Genomic DNA, 21506 nt, shown 5'->3' with positions numbered 1-21506 from the left:
ACATGGGAGGGCTCAGAAGGGAAGGCGTGCCATTTGAAAGCAGACTTAGATGGAATGGTCTGCAGGTGTCACATTGCGTTTGCAGAGCCCCTAATGTACCTAAACAGTAGAAACCCCCCACAAGTGACACCATTTTGGAAAGTAGACCCCCTTAGGAACTTATCTAGATGTGTGCTGAGCGCTTTGACCCACCAAGGGCTTCACAGAAGTTTATAATGGAGAGCCGTAAAAATAAAACAAAAATTTTTTCCCACAAAAATTATTTTTTAGCCACCAGTTTTGTATTTTCCCGAGGGTAACAGGAGAAATTCGACCCCAAAAGTTGTTGTGCAATTTGTTCTGAGTACGCTGATACCCCGTATGTTGGGGGAAACCACCGTTTGAGCGCATGGCAGAGCTCGGAAGGGAAGGAGCTCCATTTGGAATGAGGACTTAGATGGAATGGTCTGCAGGTGTCACATTGCATTTGCAGAGCCCCTAATGTACCTAAACAGTAGAAACCTCCCACAAGTGACACCATTTTGGAAACTAGACCCCCTAAGGAACTCATTTAGATGTGTTATGATAGCTTTGAACCCCCAAGTGTTTCACTACAGTTTGTAACGCAGAGCCGTGAAAATTAAAAAAAAAAATCTTTCCCCCCAAAGTTATTTTTTAGCCCCCAGTTTTGTATTTTCCCGAGGGTAAGAGGAGAAATTCGACCCCAAAAGTTGTTGTCCAATTTGTCCTGAGTACGCTGATACCCCGTATGTTGGGGGAAACCACCGTTTGAGCGCATGGCAGAGCTCGGAAGGGAAGGAGCGCCATTTGGAATGCAGACTTAGATGGAATGGTCTGCAGACGTCACATTGCGTTTGCAGAACCCCTAATGTACCTAAACAGTAGAAACCCCCCACAAGTGACCCCATATTGGAAACTAGACCCCCCAGGGAACTAATCTAGATGTGTTGTGAGAACTTTGAACCCCCAAGTGTTTCACTACAGTTTATAACGCAGAGCCGTGAAAATAAAAAATCTTTTTTTTTCCCACAAAAAATATGTTTTAGCCCCGAGTTTTGTATTTTCCCAAGGGTAACAGGAGAAATTGGACCCCAAAAGTTGTTGTCCTATGTGTTCTGAGTACGCTGATACCCCATATGTTGGGGTAAACCCCTGTTTGGGCACACGGGAGAGCTCGGAAGGGAAGAAGCACTGTTTTACTTTTTCAACGCAGAATTGGCTGAAATTGAGATCGGACGCCATGTCGCATTTGGAGAGCCCCTGATGTGCCTAAACAGTGGAAACCCCCCAATTATAACTGAAACCCTAATCCAAACACACCCCTAACCCTAATCCCAACAGTAACCCTAACCACACCTCTAACCCAGACACACCCCTAACCCTAATCCCAACCCTATTCCCAACTGTAAATGTAATCTAAACCCTAACTGTAACTTTAGCCCCAACCCAAACTGTAGCCCTAGCCCTAACCCTAGCCCTAACCCTAATCCTAACCCTAGCCCTAACCCTAGCCCTAACCCTAGCCCTAGCTCTAACCCTAGCCCTAACCCTAGCCCTAACCCTAACCCTAGCCATAACCCTAGCCCTAACCCTAGCCCTAGCCCTAACCCTAGCCCTAACCCTAGCCCTAACCCTAGCCCTAACTCTAACCCTAGCCCTAATGGGAAAATGGAAATAAATACATTTTTTTAATTTTTCCCTAACTAAGGGGGTGATGAAGGGGGGTTTGATTTACTTTTATAGCGGGTTTTTTAGCAAATTTTTATGATTGGCAGCCGTCACACACTGAAAGACGCTTTTTATTGCAAAAAATATTTTTTGCGTTACCACATTTTGAGAGCTATAATTTTTCTATGTTTTGGTCCACAGAGTCATGTGAGGTCTTGTTTTTTGCGGGACGAGTTGACGTTTTTATTGGTAACATTTTCGGGCACGTGACATGTTTTGATCGCTTTTTATTCCAATTTTTGTGAGGCAGAATGACCAAAAACCAGCTATTCATGAATTTCTTTTGGGGGAGGCGTTTATACCGTTCCGCGTTTGGTAAAATTGAAAGTTTGATTGATTAAAGCAGTTTTATTCTTCGGGTCAGTACGATTACAGTGACATCTCATTTATATCATTTTTTTATGTTTTGGCGCTTTTATACGATAAAAACTATTTTATAGAAAAAATAATTATTTTGGCATCGCTTTATTCTCAGGACTATAACTTTTTTATTTTTTTGCTGATGATGCTGTATGGCAGCTCGTTTTTTGCGGGACAAGATGATGTTTTCAGTGGTACCATGGTTATTTATATCTGTCTTTTTGATCGCGTGTTATTCCACTTTTTGTTCGGCGGTATGATAATAAAGCGTTGTTTTTTGCCTCGTTTTTTTTTTTTTTTTTCTTACGGTGTTTACTGAAGGGGTTAACTAGTGGGCCAGTTTTATAGGTCGGGCCGTTACGGACGCGGCGATGCTAAATATGTGTACTTTTATTGTTTTGTTTTTTTTATTTAGATAAAGAAATGTATTTATGGGAATAATTTTTTTTTTTTTTTCATTATTTTGGAATATTTTTTTTTATTTTTTTTTACACATTTGAAAATTTTTTTTTTTACTTTTTTACTTTGTCCCAGGGGGGGGACATCACAGATCAGTGATCTGACAGTTTGCACAGCACTCTGTTAGATCACTGATCTGACATGCAGCGCTGAAGCCTTCACAGTGCCTGCTCTGAGCAGGCTCTGTGAAGCCACCTCCCTCCCTGCAGGACCCGGATCCGTGGCCATCTTGGATCCGGGGCTCGAGCAGGGAGGGAGGGAGGTAAGACCCTCGCAGCAACGCGATCACATCGCATTGCTGCGGGGGGCTCAGGGAAGCCCGCAGGGAGCCCCCTCCCTGCGCGGTGCTTCCCTGCACCGCCGGCACATCGCGATCATCTTTGATCGCGGTGTGCCAGGGGTTAATGTGCCGGGGGCGGTCCGTGACCGCTCCTGGCACATAGTGCCGGATGTCAGCTGCGATAGGCAGCTGACACCCGGCCGCGATCGGCGGCGCTCCCCCCGTGAGCGCCGCCGATCGCGCTGGACGTACTATCCCGTCCATGGTCATAGGGGCCCACCCCACATGGACGGGATAGTACGTCCGATGTCAGAAAGGGGTTAAAGGGAACCTGTCACCAGGTTTGGCCGACACGAATTACGGCCACCCTTTCTCAGGGCTTATATACAGCATTCTATAATGCTGTATATAAGCCCCCGATCTGACCTGCAAGAGAAGAAAAATAACTTTTATTATGCTCTCTTTACGGGCAGTCCGGTCTGATGGGCGTCACTCTTCTTGGTCCGGCGCCTCCCATCTTCTTGTGATGCCGTCCTCCTGATTGGTTCCTGTGGATGATGCATCCCTGCGTCATCCACACAGGCTTCCCGGAATCGCGCTCCTGCGCAGGCGAATTTACATCACTAAATGTCCCAGCGTCTCACTACCCCCTTCCACAGCACCTCGCCTCTACCACTGTGTGTACACCAATTATCCTCCACTATCTGGGTAACGCTGACAGGTAGTAATTATTTGAAATGCTTAAAAAATAAGCAAATAAATAAACCAACCCCCTTTTCACTAAAAATTATTTTATTTTTCTTTAAATAGTACAAAATACAAAAAAAGTGGGTACCACTGCAATAATAACATGTTTAATACAGGTATCTTATTATTTATATGTCAAAGCATGTGACAAAAAACTAATGCAGATTTGCAGGTTTTTTTTTAATTTACAATATATACAAGTTAGTCAAATAATTACATGTACCTCAAAATAGTAGCTGTAAAATCGTTATCTTGTCCTGCAAAAACAATACCCATATCACTAAATTGATGGAAAAATAAAATAGTTGCAACACAAAAATTACTTTTTACCACGATTTTATTGCACAAAAATACTGCAACGTAAAAACTATTTTTATTTGGTTTCACTGTGTTCATACTGACTAAGATAACTAAGAATAAAGCTAATTTCTCCTCACTGTAATACATTAGAAAAAAATTATAAACAACGATCTAATTGTCTTTTTCTACATACAGCTCCAAAAAAATATGATAAATCTATAAATGATATGTCACCCAAATTACTGTTATTAAAAATAAAAATACATATACTGCTACATTAACAAACAAAATCATGGTTCTTTAAATGTGGTAATAAAAAAATAAAAATAAAAATGGTTGTTTCTGAATACCCAAAATAGAAATTTTTACAAGGAGATAAGGAACAATGTCTAGTCTTTACCAAGTGGTTCTTACTAAGTACCATATATCTAGAGTAGGTATAGGCAGGTATAAACCAATAGTAGAAAATAAGTGAATAATGTATATATCATAGAACATAGAAGGAAATAGGAATAATCTAATATATAATTGCCTAGAATACTACTTCCTGCAATTTGTGCCAACTTCCTGTCCGGAGCTAATGTCCGGAGATAATGTCCGGAGCTAAGTGACGTCAACAGTGTCAAGTGTCTGATTGGTTGCCGCCTGCTGCGAGCGACCAATCAGAAACGTGCCGTACTGTGACACACTCCGCCCGCCATTTTGGTGTGATTTTTGAATTTTTACCTCACAGCAAGTTTCTACTGCGTGGAGGCGGGCCCAGTGACGTTGCTCTTCAAGCTCCTGCCGAATTTTGTCAAAAAAATGATAATACCATTTACCAAAACTATATATATTTAGTTGGGAAGTGGTTCAGTGACATTTTCACACCAATTTTGAACTTTTGTTTGGTGTTTTCTCCATATGCTGCCTATTATTCACTGACTGTTATACTGAGAGACTGCCGTTTATTAACCTCTTCTTTGCCACATTGGGTATATTGCTCTATTATTTGCCACATAAGGACATTGTCTATTATTGCCCAGCAATTTCTCTGCAATATAAACTGCCTATTTATTAATATCTGCATTCCTGCAAAGAACTATTGCCTATTATTAACTGGCTATTTTCCTACTACCTGACACTGCCTCTTATTAACCTGTTGTTTGCCACCACCACGCTTAAAGCTGTTTAGCTTAGCCAACATGAGCTCTAATAGTAAGGATACTAATGACACAGAGCCCAAAGCTGCTGATGGCGCACGTAAGATTAGGTCTGATAGAAAGTATACTAATAATGCAGAGCAAAAAGACAAGTTGTCGTCTGATGTCTTTCATCCCTCCCCTCATAAGCATGTTCATGGATCCTGTGTAACTGTACCTTAAATAACAAGAATTGTCAAGAGCTGGTGAGTGCAGCCATTTTTTGTTCTTTCTTACTATTATTTATTAATTGTATTATTCTTACATTTGAATAAATAAAGTATATATGGATTCTAGACTCCCGATTCTTTAGAATCGGGCTGCCATCTAGTACAATATAACAGTACAATTATATTTTAGCATAATTGTTGTCACAATTATCGCTATACTCACCACCAAAGAATTAACTTGTTGACAAGGACAGAACAAGAAAAAGGTTTTCCTGTGTGAAACAAGCTGGTTTTATTATTCAAAAAAATATATATAAATTCGCGCACAACGAGATCAAAAATAAAGTGGACGTAAGTTTAATAGAACAATAAATACATGAACCTGTACACAAACAATCTGCAAATATAAGCTTGCACTCTTCCCAGAATAAATTCCAACTATAGTAAAGACTCCTAAGCAAAAGATCAATAGTTTGTATGGTAATTATACAACACCGTAAGTTAAACCGAATTGATGTCAGCAGCCCCTTATTTGTATTTAAAAGGACTATAGTAACGCTGTATCTGTCTGTAGCAATGTGTAACAGCTAGAAAGAGGACGAAGATACTAAATGCCACGCACTGATTTAAAAGTAATAGCACAAAAGGAGTATTTCTATGAACTTTGTTTAGCTGAAAACTAATCCCCCACTCTGGGAATGCGGCAAAAAAAAATGTATATTATAAAAATGAAAAACTGGTAATAACAGTCATGATGCAAGAAGTGGCCCCGGCCGGTGGCAAAGCTTCACTAAAAATGAGGGTAATGAGGCGTACTGCAATTGGATTAAACCGGGTCGGAAATCCGATGAATGTACGCCACTGGTTACCTTAAGCAGAACACTGATAGTGGATAGATGAGAGGTATTCCTTCCACGTTGCTCCTGCTGATGTAGATGTCCAGCGTCCTGTGTTGTCTGGAGAGTCCCGGCTGCCGGTAGTAGTGGCTGCACGCGGTGATAGCGATCTCCTCACAGTGTGTGATCACAGAGCAGGACCTGCCGTGACATCACCAGTCACGTGATGCAGTAAAACAAGTTCAAATAGAGTAAACGTGCAGATAGCAGAAAGGACCAATAGTATCCAACGCGTTTCGGAAAGAAGCGCTTTCCTTCCTCAGGGATGGTCCTTAACGCCCTAATTAACCCTTATATAGGGGAAGAGGTCCAATCTGCTACATGTGTGATCACAGAGCAGGACCTGCCGTGACATCACCAGTCACGTGATGCAATGAAAAAAGTTCCAATAGAGTGAATGTGCAGATGGCAGAAAGGACCAATAGTATCCTTACATAAAACCAAACAATTCAAAGTCACTGTTTAGTCCTTTTGGAATAAGAGTATCCAATACAAAGATCCATTTGCATTCTTCTCTGGACATCAGAGCGATGTAATTACCTTTTCTCCATGGTATTTGTATTCTTTCCAGTCCAGTTATTTCCATTAAGTTAATATCACTATTGTGCTTTTCCACAAAGTGTTTAGACAAAGGGTGTCCAGTGAAATTTCGTTTAACATTACGCATGTGTTCGCTGATTTTTATTTTAAGTGGGCGCTTAGTCCTGCCCACATATAATTTATCGCACGGACACTTTATAGTGTATATGTCTCCTTCCGTTGTGCAAGTGATATATTGTTTAATGGCATGATCTTTTCCGTTCCTGGCTAATGTTTTTTAGTTTGTGTCTTTCTACACATTGCGCATTTGCGACATGGAAAAAAGCCCGCAAGAGTTTGATCAAAAAAATTTTTTGTACTGGGAATCTGCTGAGTTTGTACTGTTGGTGCAATCAGATTTCCCAAATTCCAGGCTTTTTTATAAATAAATCGTGGGTGAGTAGGGATATGACTGCCTAAAATTTTGTCGTCTTTCAAGTTACCCCAATGTTTTTTTACTATGTTCCTAAGAAGGAAAGAATTTGAATTGTACTGTGTAATAATAGGGACAAACCCCATTTGGTCAATACTGACCTTCTGGGGTTTTTCTTTTAATAGGTCTGTACGAGGAAGAGTGGAAACAAAATTTTTTGAGGCTTCTAATGTCTGCAAATCGTAGCCTTTTTCCAAAATATTTTTAGTTAGTTCATTTGTTTCCTTCTCATAGTGTTTGATTTTTGAACAGTTGCGATGTAACCTCATATACTGGCTTTTGGGTACGTTAATCAGCCATGTAGGTAAATGGCAACTATTGATGTTAATAAAACTGTTAGCGTCAGTAGACTTTTTAAAAGTACGGGTGTGTATACAGGAGTCTTCAATAAAACCCATTAAATCCAAAAAAGTTAATGCTTTGCATACTAGTAGTAGCGTTAAAATTTAAATAAAAATCATTTTGATTAATCCCAGTTAAAAATAATTCAAGAGATTGAGGGCCACCCGACCAAATAAATATCATGTCATCAATATATCGGAGCCAGACAGAATGCCGTCAGGATGGATATAGAGATCCTCCCAAACATCCAACGTACAAATTTGCGTAACTGGGCGCGAACCTGGTCCCCATTGCTGTACCCCATTGCTGGGTGTAGTAGTTCTCCTGATATTTAAAATAATTGTGTGTGAGGATAAAAAAACATACAGTCCCTAAGAAATTAGATCTGTTCCCTTCGAATTGATGAGGCTTTCTCCAAGAAGTACACAGCAGCTTCACATCCTTTTTGGTTTTCAATAACCGTATATAGTGATGTAATATCCAATGTACCCATTATATAATGATCTTTCCGTTCAATCGCCTTCAAAATATTTAGTATATGGGTACTGTCTTTGAGATGGGATGGAAGGAGGGGCACAATTCGCTGTAGATGTTGATCCAAAAAGTGCGACATATTGGCAGTTAAACATTGTATGCCTGATACAATAGGGCGCCCCGGAGGATTTGTGGCATTTTTAAATACAAGATTTCTCTCGTGCATCCCCCCTACTCTGGAATGCTCTACCACAACATATCAGACTCTCGCCTACCATCGAAACCTTCAAAAAGAACCTGAAGACTCACCTCTTCCGACAAGCCTACAACCTGCAGTAACCACCGATTGACCAAACCGCTGCACGGCCAGCTCTACCCTCACCTACTGTATCCTCACCCATCCCTTGTAGATTGTGAGCCCTCGCGGGCAGGGTCCTCTCTCCTCCGGTACCAGTTGTGACTTGTATTTTTCAAGATTATTGTACTTGTTTTATTATGTATACCCCTCCTCACATGTAAAGCGCCATGGAATAAATGGCGCTATAATAATAAATAATAATAATAATAATAATTTTTGTGGATTTTTGGTAGGTAATAGAAGGTGGCTAACCTTGGAAAGGGATTATTTATAAATTCAAATTCTTGTTTACTCAAAAACCCTTTATTAAGCGCTACAGTTAGAATATGTTTCATATCTGTCGTATACTTCTCAGTGGGGTCTGTTTTGAGTAGTTTATACGTGCGCGAATCATTGAGAAGGTTTTGATCTTGGTTTAAGATCACTATGCCTCCGCCCTTATCTGCAGGGCGTATTACTATATTTTTATTATTTTGTAGACTAATAATCGCTAGTCTTTCCTTTGCTGTAAGATTATAATTAAACTTAGAGCATCTAGTATCACTGATCTTCTTTATTTCGTCGGTAACATTCTTTTGGAAGGTCTCCATGGGCTCTGAATATTCGTTCATAGAAATACTCCTTTTGTGCTATTACTTTTAAATAAGTGCGTGGCATTCAGTATCTTCGTCCTCTTTCTAGCTGTTACACATTGCTACAGACAGATACAGCGTTACTATAGTCCTTTTATATACAAATAAGGGGCAGCTGACATCAATTCGGTTTAACTTACGGTGCTTTATAATTACCATACAAACTATAGATCTTTTGCTTAGGAGTCTTTACTATAGTTGGAATTTATTCTGGGAAGAGTGCAAGCTTATATTTGTAGATTGTTTGTGTACAGGTTCATGTATTTATTGTTCTATTAAACTTACGTCCACTTTATTTTTTATCTCGTTGTGCGCGAATTTATATATATTTTTTTATATTACATTTTTTGACAAATAAGTGGTTATTGTCTAAATTCGCAGCAATACGAGATCTGTATACTCAGCGCTGCAGTAATTTTTTATAATCTGGTTTTATTATTCAGCCACTCCCTAGAGGGTCTCTGTAGACTTAATTCTATTGTGATTACAGTGGGTCATTTCTAATTATACAACAAATGTTAATTTCCGCAGGGTCTGAGGCTTTTACATAAAGCCTTTGGAGATCTTCTTTTACTTATTTCCGTAAAGTAATCATTGTAAAATATTATAATGAGAGATGATAACATAGTCTAACTGGTAAAGCAGGCATGAATAATAAAAACTCAGGTTGGCAAAGGAATAGCGGCATTAGTGGCACTGATGGTGGCATTTATGTGGAATGTTAGACCTAATCTATCAAGACTGTCAAACAGAAAAAATGACTTTGTTCCCCAATGCAAGTTTTCAGAGTTCAGCCTAATTTCTGAAACTACTCTAAAATAATGAAATCTGCTATTGAACCGGTGGGCTTCGTTGTGCAAATAGAAATAATAGAAATAACCTGTCCATCCGATAAGGTGTAAAAATGGCATACCCATTCTTCTCCTAGTTCACATTTATGTTGCACAACAGGAGATGGCATCTAAAGAGGAGATAGAGCTGTTATAGATTAAAGATCCACAGTCACCAAACACGGTTTCAGCCTTAGGCCGGAGTCACGCATGCGAGAAACACGTCCGTGTCATGCATGTGAAAAGCAAGCTCTGGCGCCGGCACTTGGGAGTGGAGTGTGCGGCTCCATGTGTTGCTATGCAGCCGCACTCTCCGCTCCAAAGTGCCGGCGCCAGAGCTTGCTTTTCACACGCGAGACACGGACGTGTTTCTCGCATGTGTGACTCCGGCCTTAGAGTTCTTTTGGTTGATGCGGTAGTCGATACTAAGTAGAAAGCTGAAGAGAAACAATATATCTCTCATGTCCCATATGTTCTTTTCTTAATTGTAAATACCCAAAATTTATCATTCTTATTTTTCACACACTTCTTTACAATGTTGCTTAAAGGGAACTTGTCAGCAGGATTGGGCACAGTAACCTACACACAGTGTCAGGTCGGCGCCGTTTTACTGAATAAAATGATACCTTGGTTGATGAAATCCTTCTAATGGTTGTTTCTTTAATCTTTTTTTTCAGTTTGTAGTTAATGAGATTCTCGTGCCCTAAAGTGGGGCTGGTGCATGTGGTGCCAAAAAAACAACCATTTGAAAATTGCGCCACTCGCACCTATCGGTGTCTATCAGTGATCCAATAGCTGCTACTGCGCAGGCGCCGGCGGCGCCGTTTTCAAATAGTTGTTTTTTTCCCCTAGCTGGATAACATCACGAAAATGTATTATTGCCACACTAAACATGAGATTATGCTGCAGAGCAGGGGCCACGGCCGGCACCCGCCTGCAGAAGGGTTTTTTGTCTCTTTCTTCAGTATGTTAGGTATTCTTTATGCAAACGAGGGGGCAGGTCAGTGAGGCATCAGCGACCAGTCAGCAGTCTGCATTATGAATATATAATCAGAGCACCACAGGCACCAGCCCCGCCTTAGGGCACGAGAATCTCATTAACACAAAACTGAAAATAAACATTAAAGATCAACCACAAGACAGATTTCATCACCCAAGGTATCATTTTAATCAGTGTAACGGTGCTGACCTGACACTGTGTGTAGGTTACTGTGCACAATCCTGCTGACAGGTTCCCTTTCACGGGACCAGGTTTTCTCAATATAGTGTAGGACCTGCACCTTTAAACCCTCTTTTACAGCATTTCATTTTAGTATGCTGTATGTCTATTATTCCCTATACAAAACACAAAAAAGGGGAAGGCCTCTTAGTCCGCTCTCGGTTGCTTCACCAGTGAGGGACATTATGCCAGGCAAGGGTTTTTTTTTGCGAAACAAATGTCAAAGTATTTGTGTGTAAATTCACATCTAAACAAATTCAACTTGAACTACAGATAGATTCACTCGTGTCTAATTAAAGCCAAAAAGCAAAACTCCAATGGACCTTTGTTTCCCCGCTTTTATTTTATCTTTACCAGTATGCCACACAAATTAGAGGTATTTGTATATATTTTGTGATTATCTCGTATTATATTCATTTTAAGTTTTATATTAGTGTGAGGATTCACTTGTTAAATAGTCAGTGGTTTTGGACATTAAGGGTATGTACACACGTCAGGATTTCTTGCAGAAATTTTCCTGACAAAAACTGGACATTTCGGCCAGAAATCCGCATGCGTTTTTACCGCGATTTTACCCTGTTTTTGACGCGTTTTTGATGTGTTTTTGGTGCGTTTTTTTTAATGCGTTTTTCCCAAATGCATAGAGTAGCGGGGAAAACGCAGAAAATCGGCAAAATTAATGAACATGCTGCTTTTTTTACCGCGATGCGTTTTTTCCGCGGAAAAAAGCGCATTATGTGCACAAAACATGCAGAATGCATTCTAAATGATAGGGTGCATAATGTATGCGTTTTTAATGAGTTTTTATAGCGTTTTTACCGCAGAAAAAACGCGAAAAAACCTGAACGTGTGCACATAGCCTTAGGCTGGTTTCACATTTGCTTTTTTTTTTGCGTTTTTGCGGTAAACGCAAAAAAAGCATGCGTTTTTTCCCTATATTTAACATTAAAAACGCATGCGTTTTTTTGCATGCATTTTGACACGTTTTTGCAACGCATGCGTTTTTTCTCTGCATGCGTTGTCTTGCAGAAATGCAACATGTAGTAATTTTTGCGGCAATTTTTTTGCCGCAAAAAAAACGCATGCATTTTTTCCCGGCAAAAAAACGTATTGATGTCTATGTAAACGCATGCGTTTTTAAGCACATGCGTTTGCATGCGTTTTTATAGAAAAACATAAGAAAACACCCTAACCCTAACCCAAACTCTAACCCTAACCCTAACCCTAATACAAACCCTAACCCAAACTCTAACCCAAACCCTAACACAAACTCTAACCCTAACCCAAACTGTAACCCAAACTCTAACACAAACTCTAACACAAACCCTACCACAAACTCTAACACAAACCCTAACACAAACTCTAACACAAACTCTAACACAAACCCTAACCCCAACACAAACTCTAACACAAACCCTAACCCAAACTCTAACACAAACTCTAACACAAATCCTAACCCTAACCCTAACCCTAAGGGATCCTAACCCTAACCCTAAACCTAAGGGTTAGGGTTAGGGTCCCTAGGGTTAGGGTTAGGATCCCTAGGGTTAGTGTTAGGGCTAGGGTTAGGGTTAGAGTTTGTGTTAGAGTTTGTGTTAGGGTTAGGGTTCGGGTTTGTGTAAGAGTTTGTGTTAGAGTTTGGGTTAGGGTTAGAGTTTGGGTTAGGGTTAGAGTTTGTGTTAGGGTTTGTGTTAGAGTTTGTGTTAGAGTTTGTGTTAGAGTTTGTGTTAGAGTTTGTGTTAGGGTTAGGGTTTGTGTTAGAGTTTGTGTTAGGGTTAGGGTTAGAGTTTGTGTTTTAGGGTTAGAGTTTGTGTTTTAGGGTTAGGGTTAGGGTTAGAGTTTGTGTTAGAGTTTGTTAGAGTTTATGTTAGGGTTAGGGTTAGAGTTTGGGTTAGGGTTAGAGTTTGTGGTTTTAGGGTTCGAGTTTGTGTTTTAGGGTTAGGGTTAGAGTTTATGTTAGTTTGTGTTAGGGTTAGAGTTTGTGTTTTAGGGTTAGGGTTAGAGTTTGTGCTTTAGGGTTAGGGTTAGAGTTTGTGTTAGAGTTTGTTAGAGTTTGTGTTAGGGTTAGAGTTTGTGTTTTAGGGATAGGGTTAGGGTTAGGGTTAGAATCCCTAGGGTTACTAGGGATCCTAACCCTAACCCTAGGTATTTCTGTTTATAGTGGGTTTTCTAGTTGATTTTGATGATTGGCAGCTGTCACACACTTTTCATCATGCGTTTAAAAAACATGTTTGCATGTTTTAACGCATATGCGGCGTTTTGACGCGTTTTCAAGCGTTTATTCCTGCATTTGCGTTAAAACATTCAAAAACGCATGCGCCTAAAAAACGCAACGTTTAAACACGTTTAAACGCGTTTTTGCACCAAATGCGTTTAAATGCGTTTGTATTTAAAACACTGCAGATCAAAACGCAAGTGTGAAACCAGCCTTAATGAGGGGTTTATTTACAATTTTTAGCTTTTTCATATGCTAAAATGGAATCTTATGGCTATGTGCACACGTTCAGAATTTCTTGCAGAAATTTCCTGAGCAAAACTGGAAATTTTCTGCAAGAAATCCGCATGCGTTTTTCTCGCGTTTTGTACCGCGTTTTTGGTGCGTTTTTTTGCGGATTTTTCCGGAGGTTCCCAATGCAATAATATAATGGAAAATCCGCAAAAAATCTGCAAAATTAATGAACATGCTGCGGTTTTTACCGCAATGCGTTTTTTTTTCACGGAGCAAAAACCGCATCATGTGCACAAAAATTGCGGAATGCATTCTAAATGATGGGATGCATAATATATGCGTTTTTTCACATTTTTATAGCGTTATTATAGCGAAAAAACATGAAAAAAACGCGAAAAATCTGCCGTGTGTGCACACAGCCTATGGGTTTCCTTTTTCCCTTAATTTTTTCTTGCTGTTCAATTATATCTGATTGTATTAATACAGTTACATTTTTGAATATTCCAGGACTTATGTGAGTGCATGTTATTTGTCTTTTTCTTTTATGTACCGATATGTAGCACCTTAAAATTCGAAGAGTGTGTACTTAGCTTTAATGTTGTCTGATTTGTTATTGAGCTATACCAACTTGTAACTATCATAGCTGAAATCTCAGATAATGAAGTTGCACAGCATACACCACACCTATTATTCTTTACAACGACAACTTTGATTTTATGTTTCATTCATTTCAGTGCCACTGTGCCATAACTATCATTTATTAAATCAAGTTTTCACAAAAGCAACTTAAAGGGAGTCAACACAAAATGACTATTCAAACCAAGCACAAGTGCTCAGTGCACTATTGATAAGGCATGGCAGTTCGGAGCAGCTTCCCACCTACTTCTCGATCCACACTCCTTTCTTTTAATTAACAGCTTTGCCTTTATAGGAGGAAAGCAGAGATAGATGGAAACAGTTGCATAATGATCCCTGAACAAGTGGACAGACATTGTCTTCAATGCTATCCATGTCCTCATGACATAGGTTCTGTTGAAAACTTAGCAGGGCAATTGGATCTCTGCTCTGCTACTTATGTCAAGCCACAGACTGACTACAGGGGGAGAAGCATAACCTAATTGTTAATTGTGGGGAGAGGTGTCTGTATGAGTTTTAGAATTGATCTCATCCATATACAGTATATTAATAAATATCCTTTGTATATTGTATTGCTATGTTTTTTTCTTTGCAGTTTTATGTGTTTGATTTAGTTACTTTTACATACATCACTTTCCACAGGGGGTGCAGTCACTCACCTCCTCCCCATCTTGGAATTCCTTTCCTATAAATAACTTTCCTTACCATTAAATACAGTACATTCTCATGATTAAGAGCGTTTTGCTCGTAACACGTAGACCAGACACCTCCTACAATGATTTTATTTTTTCCCAGTTTTTAATGTTAATCCAAATAAATGTGATTTTTAGATTTTTTCATTTTTATATAGCGACTGCTGGATGAATATCCTTTTGCTCCTGCATATTCACTGTGCACTGTGCATATTAGTGCACTGTGCCCGATCTGGCATTCGTCCTTCACTGATGAGCTGATGATTTTCAACTTTCTCCACTTCCTCAAATTATTTTGATTATTAATAGCACCGTATTTTTCAGACTATAAGATGTTAGGAGTCGAGTTTCCTCTGCTGCACAGGGGGAATCTCGATCCGTCTCCGCTGCGGTCTCCCATTCTCCTCCAGCCGCAGTGGAGCCTGCTCAGCAGGGACGTCGATCCCAGCGTCTCGCTCAGTCTGACTCTGTGAGAAGAGTTACTGCTGCTTCTCCAGCTTCTGCCTTTAAAGCCAATACTGGTCAGCAGCGAGTGGACTTCTCTGGGACTAAGTCCTTGTCTGCGCACACTGAGCATGCCCAGGGCAAGATCTCCCGTTGGAGATCGAGAGTCATGTGGTCAGACTCTGCAGCGCATTCTATTGGTCCTCTTGGCAGGTCTTGGAAGGGCAAAGTTTCTGTGGCCGCTTCCTGTCCTGCAGCTATATAAACTGCGCATGACCGCACGGCCATGCGCTAGTGTACAACTTTATACGTGTGTTTGTTGTGAGTGCAAGTCGTCCTTTAAATACCCCTACCCTACTGTATGATTGTTCGCGTATGGTGTATGGCTGCTATCTAGCGCCCGACTTAACACTCAACGTGTCACACACGTGTCAGCGTCCTCTGCTGTGACCGCCAGTGCGGCGCCACGCGCCTGTGTGCGCTTCCTGACCCATGTCTGGGTACTTAGTGGTGCCTGCCAGCACGGCACAGTTTGCACTTCGGTGCCTCTATTGTATATACTTTTCACACCCAGTTGTGGTGTAGTGCCAGCAAGGGTCTAATCGGACTACTATCCCTGTTGGGGTCTAGTTCGCTGACCACTTGCTCGCGCTCTATGTGCGGTACCGCGATCCTGTGACGCAACAGGATCACTTTCTTCACGCTGGGTGAGGTTTAACCCACGCGTGTATACTTATGAGTACCGCCATATCGTCTGTCATGTCCTAGCAGCAGGTTTCACCTGCACGGTGGACCCCGGACTGCGAAAGCATCCATTACATCTCTCTTGGTGCGTTCCGCCAGTCCTAACATTACACTAGCGCCAGGGTCTGGCTAGTGATGACAGACATACAGCAATCTCTGCGGCATATCCAGCAGCTGGAGGGTAGGTTGGCGGCTCTCGAGAGCGCGACCTCAGCTGTGGATGTTACTGCAGTAGCTGTACAGGCTGCCAGCGTGGCTGCAGCTACTATGTCCATTGCCACCCCTGTTCCGACATTATCTCACCTCCCGCTGCCAGAAAAATTTTCTGGTGATAGCAAGTTTTGTAGGGGATTTGTGAGTCAGTGCTCTATTCATCTCGAGCTCCTGGCTACACGTTTTCCCACAGAGCGGGCTAAGGTGGGATTTATTTTGTCTCTATTGTCGGACAGGGCGTTGGAATGGGCTGCGCCGCTGTGGGAGCGTGGCGATCATGTGGTGCAGAGTGCTCCGCTGTTTCTGAGCGCTCTGAAACAGGTCTTTTTAGGACCTCAAGTCACCCATGATACTGCGCTCCAATTGCTGGCATTAACTCAGGGTGAGTCCTTGGTCAGTCATTTTGCCGTCCAATTCCACACCTTAGCATCTGAGCTGGATTGGTCGGATAAAGCTCTTATCCCCATATTTTGGAGGGGCTTGGCTGACCACGTAAAGGACGCTCTGGCCACTAGGGAGATTCCTGCCACACTGGAGGAGTTAATAACTGTCTCCACTCGAATTGACCTCCGTTTTAACGAGCGGAGGTTAGAGCGAGCCCAGTGTAGGCAGAGGTTTCGGCTGGCTCCTACTTTTGCCAAACCTCTTGAATTTCCAGTCCTGGTTCCTGAGTCACATGAGGCCAGGGAGGTGTCACAAGCAGGATCTAAGTCCCGGACCGCTTGTGCACTCAGGGTCTGTCATGTTTGCCAGCAGTCAGGACATCTAGCCACCAGATGTCCTCAGCGGTCGAGGAAACGTCAGCGTCTAGTGGTAGTTGGTGGAGGTACACTAGACACGGCGACGTTTGCCTCTAAGTTGTCCTTTAAGGGGACAATTACTATTGGCTCATTTTCCCACTCGGTAGAGCTCTGCGTGGATTCTGGGGCGGAGGGCAACTTTATGTCTTCTGCCTTCGCCCAACATCACGCAATACCCTTGGTTATGCTTGCTCAACCAGTAACGGTGCGAGTGGTGAATGGGTCGACATTGCCCTCACAGATAACACACCAGACCATCCCTTTTACTCTGTCCATGTCGCCATCTCATCAGGAGATAATTTCTCTGCTCGTCATTCCGGAAGGAATTGATGAGATCCTGTTGGGAATACCTTGGCTACGGTACCACTCTCCTCATATCGAGTGGTCCTCAGACAGAATTCTGGGTTGGGGTGAATCTTGTGGGGGTAGGTGTCAGAGGGAGTGCGTTCAGGTTGCTACTACTGAGGTATCCGCAGATCTATCCTCTCTCCCCAAGCAGTATTGGTCATATGCAGACGTATTCTCCAAAAAGGCGGCGTAGACCCTTCCGCCCCATCGCCCCTATGACTGTCCTATTGACCTCTTGCCTGGTGCTGAGCCTCCCCGGGGTCGAGTCTATCCGCTATCTCTCCCGGAGACGGAGGCAATGTCACAGTACATACAGGAAAATCTGGCAAGAGGGTTCATCAGGAAGTCAGTGTCACCTGCTGGGGCAGGATTCTTCTTCGTGCAGAAGAAGAGTGGGGAATTGCGTCCATGCATAGACTACAGGGGTCTTAACGCCATTACCGTTAAGAATAAATACCCTTTGCCTTTGATATCTGAACTGTTCGATAGGCTTCGGGGAGCAAGGGTATTTACTAAATTAGATCTGCGGGGTGCTTACAACCTGATTCGCATCCGTGAGGGGGACGAATGGAAGACGGCTTTTAACACCAGGGATGGGCACTATGAATATCTGGTGATGCCCTTTGGGCTCTGTAATGCCCCAGCCGTTTTCCAAGACTTTGTGAACGATATCTTCCGGGATATGCTTTCCACCTCGGTCGTAGTCTATCTGGATGATATTCTCATCTACTCTCCAGATATTGACTCCCACCGGAGAGATGTTTGCAAAGTCTTCGACCTCCTACGGGCAAACTCCCTCTATGCCAAGTTGGAGAAGTGCATGTTTGAGCAGGAGTCCTTACCTTTCCTAGGCTACATCATCTCAGCCCAGGGATTGGCTATGGATCCTGCCAAACTACAGGCTGTGATGGACTGGCAGGAACCTCATTCTCTTAAAGCGGTGCAGCGCTTTATGGGGTTCATCAATTATTATCGCCAGTTCATCCCGCATTTCTCAACTTTGGTAGCTCCCTTGGTTGCCCTCACCAAGAAGGGGGCAAATCCTAAATTGTGGTCTGAGGAGGTCTCCAAGGCCTTTATCTCTATAAAGTCACACTTCGCTAGCGCTCCCATACTTCATCGCCCCGATGTTGATAAGCCATTTATCATGGAGGTGGATGCCTCTTCTGTTGGTGCTGGAGCAGTCCTCTTCCAAAAGGATGCTCAAGGTCGGAAGCATCCTTGCTTCTTTTTCTCCAAGACCTTCGCACCAGCAGAGAGGAATTATTCCATCGGGGACAGGGAGTTGCTAGCCATGAAGTTGGCTTTCTCGGAGTGGAGACATCTCTTGGAGGGAGCACGTTTTCCCTTCCAAGTCTTCACAGATCACAAAAATTTGGTGTATCTGCAGACAGCTCAGCGGTTGAATTCTCGCCAGGCCAGATGGTCCTTGTTCTTCTCCCGGTTTCATTTCACCCTCCATTTCCTTTCTGGGGAGAAGAACATTCGGGCCGATGCTCTCTCTCGCTCCGTTGTGTCATCTGCGGAGGAGGAGGAGGAGCCTCGGCTTATTGTCCCCACCGAGAGTTTGAGAACCGTGGCCCCGGTATCGCTGGAGTCTGTGCCCCCGGGCAAGACTTTTGTTCCATCTAGTTTGCGGCCGGAGGTTCTCTCTTGGGCGCACTCGTCCAGGGTGGGTGGACATTTTGGTACTAAAAGGACATCTGAGTTACTGGCGAGGACATACTGGTGGCCGCATATGGCTCGTGATGTCGCGGAGTACGTTCGGGCGTGTGTCTCTTGCGCCAGGAACAAGACTCCTCGGCAACGGCCAGCTGGTTTGCTTTACCCTCTGCCCGTGGCTGACAGGCCCTGGGAGATGGTCGGGATGGACTTTGTGGTGGGCTTACCCAAGTCTCGTAATTGCACCATTATCTGGGTGATCACCGACCATTTCTCCAAAATGGTGCATTTGGGGCCTCTTCCACGGCTACCATCTGCAAGGGCGTTGGCTGTCTTGTTTATCAAGCATATCTTTCGCTTACACGGTATGCCAGACAAAATTGTTAGTGACCGGGGTCCCCAGTTTGCGTCTCGATTCTGGAGGGAGCTATGTCGTTTACTCAGTATTGAGTTAAATCTCTCTTCGGCATATCATCCCGAGACGAATGGGTTGGTAGAAAGGGCCAACCAGACCTTGGTCACATATCTGCGACATTTTGTTTCTGCCAGACAGGATGACTGGGCATCCTTGCTACCGTGGGCAGAGTTTGCACTTAACAATGCCGTAGCCAACTCCACCGGTCAGACTCCATTCCTCTTAAATTACGGCCAGCATCCGCGTGTTCCAGTGCCCACGCCTGTGTCTTCCGCTGATCCCAGGGTGGCAGACTGGGCTGTGGAGGCACGGGACATTTGGGATCGCACGCAGGATGCCATTCGGGCCTCCAAGGAGAGAATGAGGTCCTCCGCCGATGTTCATCGGCGCCCTGCTCCGACTTTTGTCCCTGGCGACTTGGTGTGGCTCTCCGCCCGTAACATCAGGCTGCGAGTTGAGTCCACTAAGTTTGCTCCTCGCTACTTGGGTCCCTTCAAGGTTCTCGAACAGGTTAATCCTGTGGTCTACCGCCTGGCTCTTCCTCCACGCTTGGGTATCACCGACACCTTTCATGTGTCCCTCTTGAAACCCGTATACATGTCCCGGTTTTCCGAGTCATCTGCCGGGACATCGGGTTCGTCTACGGACGATTACGAGGTGAACGCTATTTTGGGGTGTAAGGTGGTACGCGGCAAAAAGTTCTATCTGGTGGATTGGGAAGGGTTATGGTCCAGAGAACAGGTCATGGGAGCCTGCTGAAAACATTCGGGCCCCACAGCTCATTGCTGCCTTCGAACGTAGCGAGGCCCAAGGAGGGGGGGGCCCTAGGAGGGGGGGTAATGTTAGGAGTCGAGTTTCCTCTGCTGCACAGGGGGAATCTCTATCCGTCTCCGCTGCGGTCTCCCATTCTCCTCCAGCCGCAGTGGAGCCTGCTCAGCAGGGACGTCGATCCCAGCGTCTCGCTCAGTCTGACTCTGTGAGAAGAGTTACTGCTGCTTCTCCAGCTTCTGCCTTTAAAGCCAATACTGGTCAGCAGCGAGTGGACTTCTCTGGGACTAAGTCCTTGTCTGCGCACACTGAGCATGCCCAGGGCAAGATCTCCCGTTGGAGATCGAGGGTCATGTGCTCAGACTCTGCAGCGCATTCTATTGGTCCTCTTGGCAGGTCTTGGAAGGGCAAAGTTTCTGTGGCCGCTTCCTGTCCTGCAGCTATATAAACTGCGCATGACCGCACGGCCATGCGCTAGTGTACAACTTTATACGTGTGTTTGTTGTGAGTGCAAGTCGTCCTTTAAATACCCCTACCCTACTGTATGATTGTTCGCGTATGGTGTATGGCTGCTATCTAGCGCCCGACTTAACACTCAACGTGTCACACACGTGTCAGCGTCCTCTGCTGTGACCGCCAGTGCGGCGCCACGCGCCTGTGTGCGCTTCCTGACCCATGTCTGGGTACTTAGTGGTGCCTGCCAGCACGGCACAGTTTGCACTTCGGTGCCTCTATTGTATATACTTTTCACACCCAGTTGTGGTGTAGTGCCAGCAAGGGTCTAATCGGACTACTATCCCTGTTGGGGTCTAGTTCGCTGACCACTTGCTCGCGCTCTATGTGCGGTACCGCGATCCTGTGACGCAACAGGATCGCTTTCTTCACGCTGTGTGAGGTTTAACCCACGCGTGTATACTTATGAGTACCGCCATATCGTCTGTCATGTCCTAGCAGCAGGTTTCACCTGCACGGTGGACCCCGGACTGCGAACGCATCCATTACATCTCTCTTGGTGCGTTCCGCCAGTCCTAACATAAGACGCACGGGAACTTAAGACGCACCTAGGTTTAGACGGGGAAATTAGGGAAAAAAGTAATTGAAGCAAAAAATGTGGTAAATTTTGTACTTTATATCCCCTATCCTAGTATATATGGTCTCCTCATCCCCATCCTGATACACATGGCCCCCTCATCTCTACCCTGGTAAGCATGACCACCTCATTCCTATTCTAGTATGCATCGCCCTCTCATCCCTATCCTGGTATGCATGCCCCCTCATCCTTATCCTGGTATTCATGCCCCCTCACCCCTATCCTGGTATGCATGACCCTCATCCCTATCCTGGTAT

The sequence above is a fragment of the Ranitomeya imitator genome, chromosome 1, assembly GCF_032444005.1.
Source record: "Ranitomeya imitator isolate aRanImi1 chromosome 1, aRanImi1.pri, whole genome shotgun sequence".
In the NCBI taxonomy this organism is placed as follows: Eukaryota; Metazoa; Chordata; class Amphibia; order Anura; family Dendrobatidae; genus Ranitomeya; species Ranitomeya imitator.
This window is presented reverse-complemented; position numbering follows the sequence as displayed.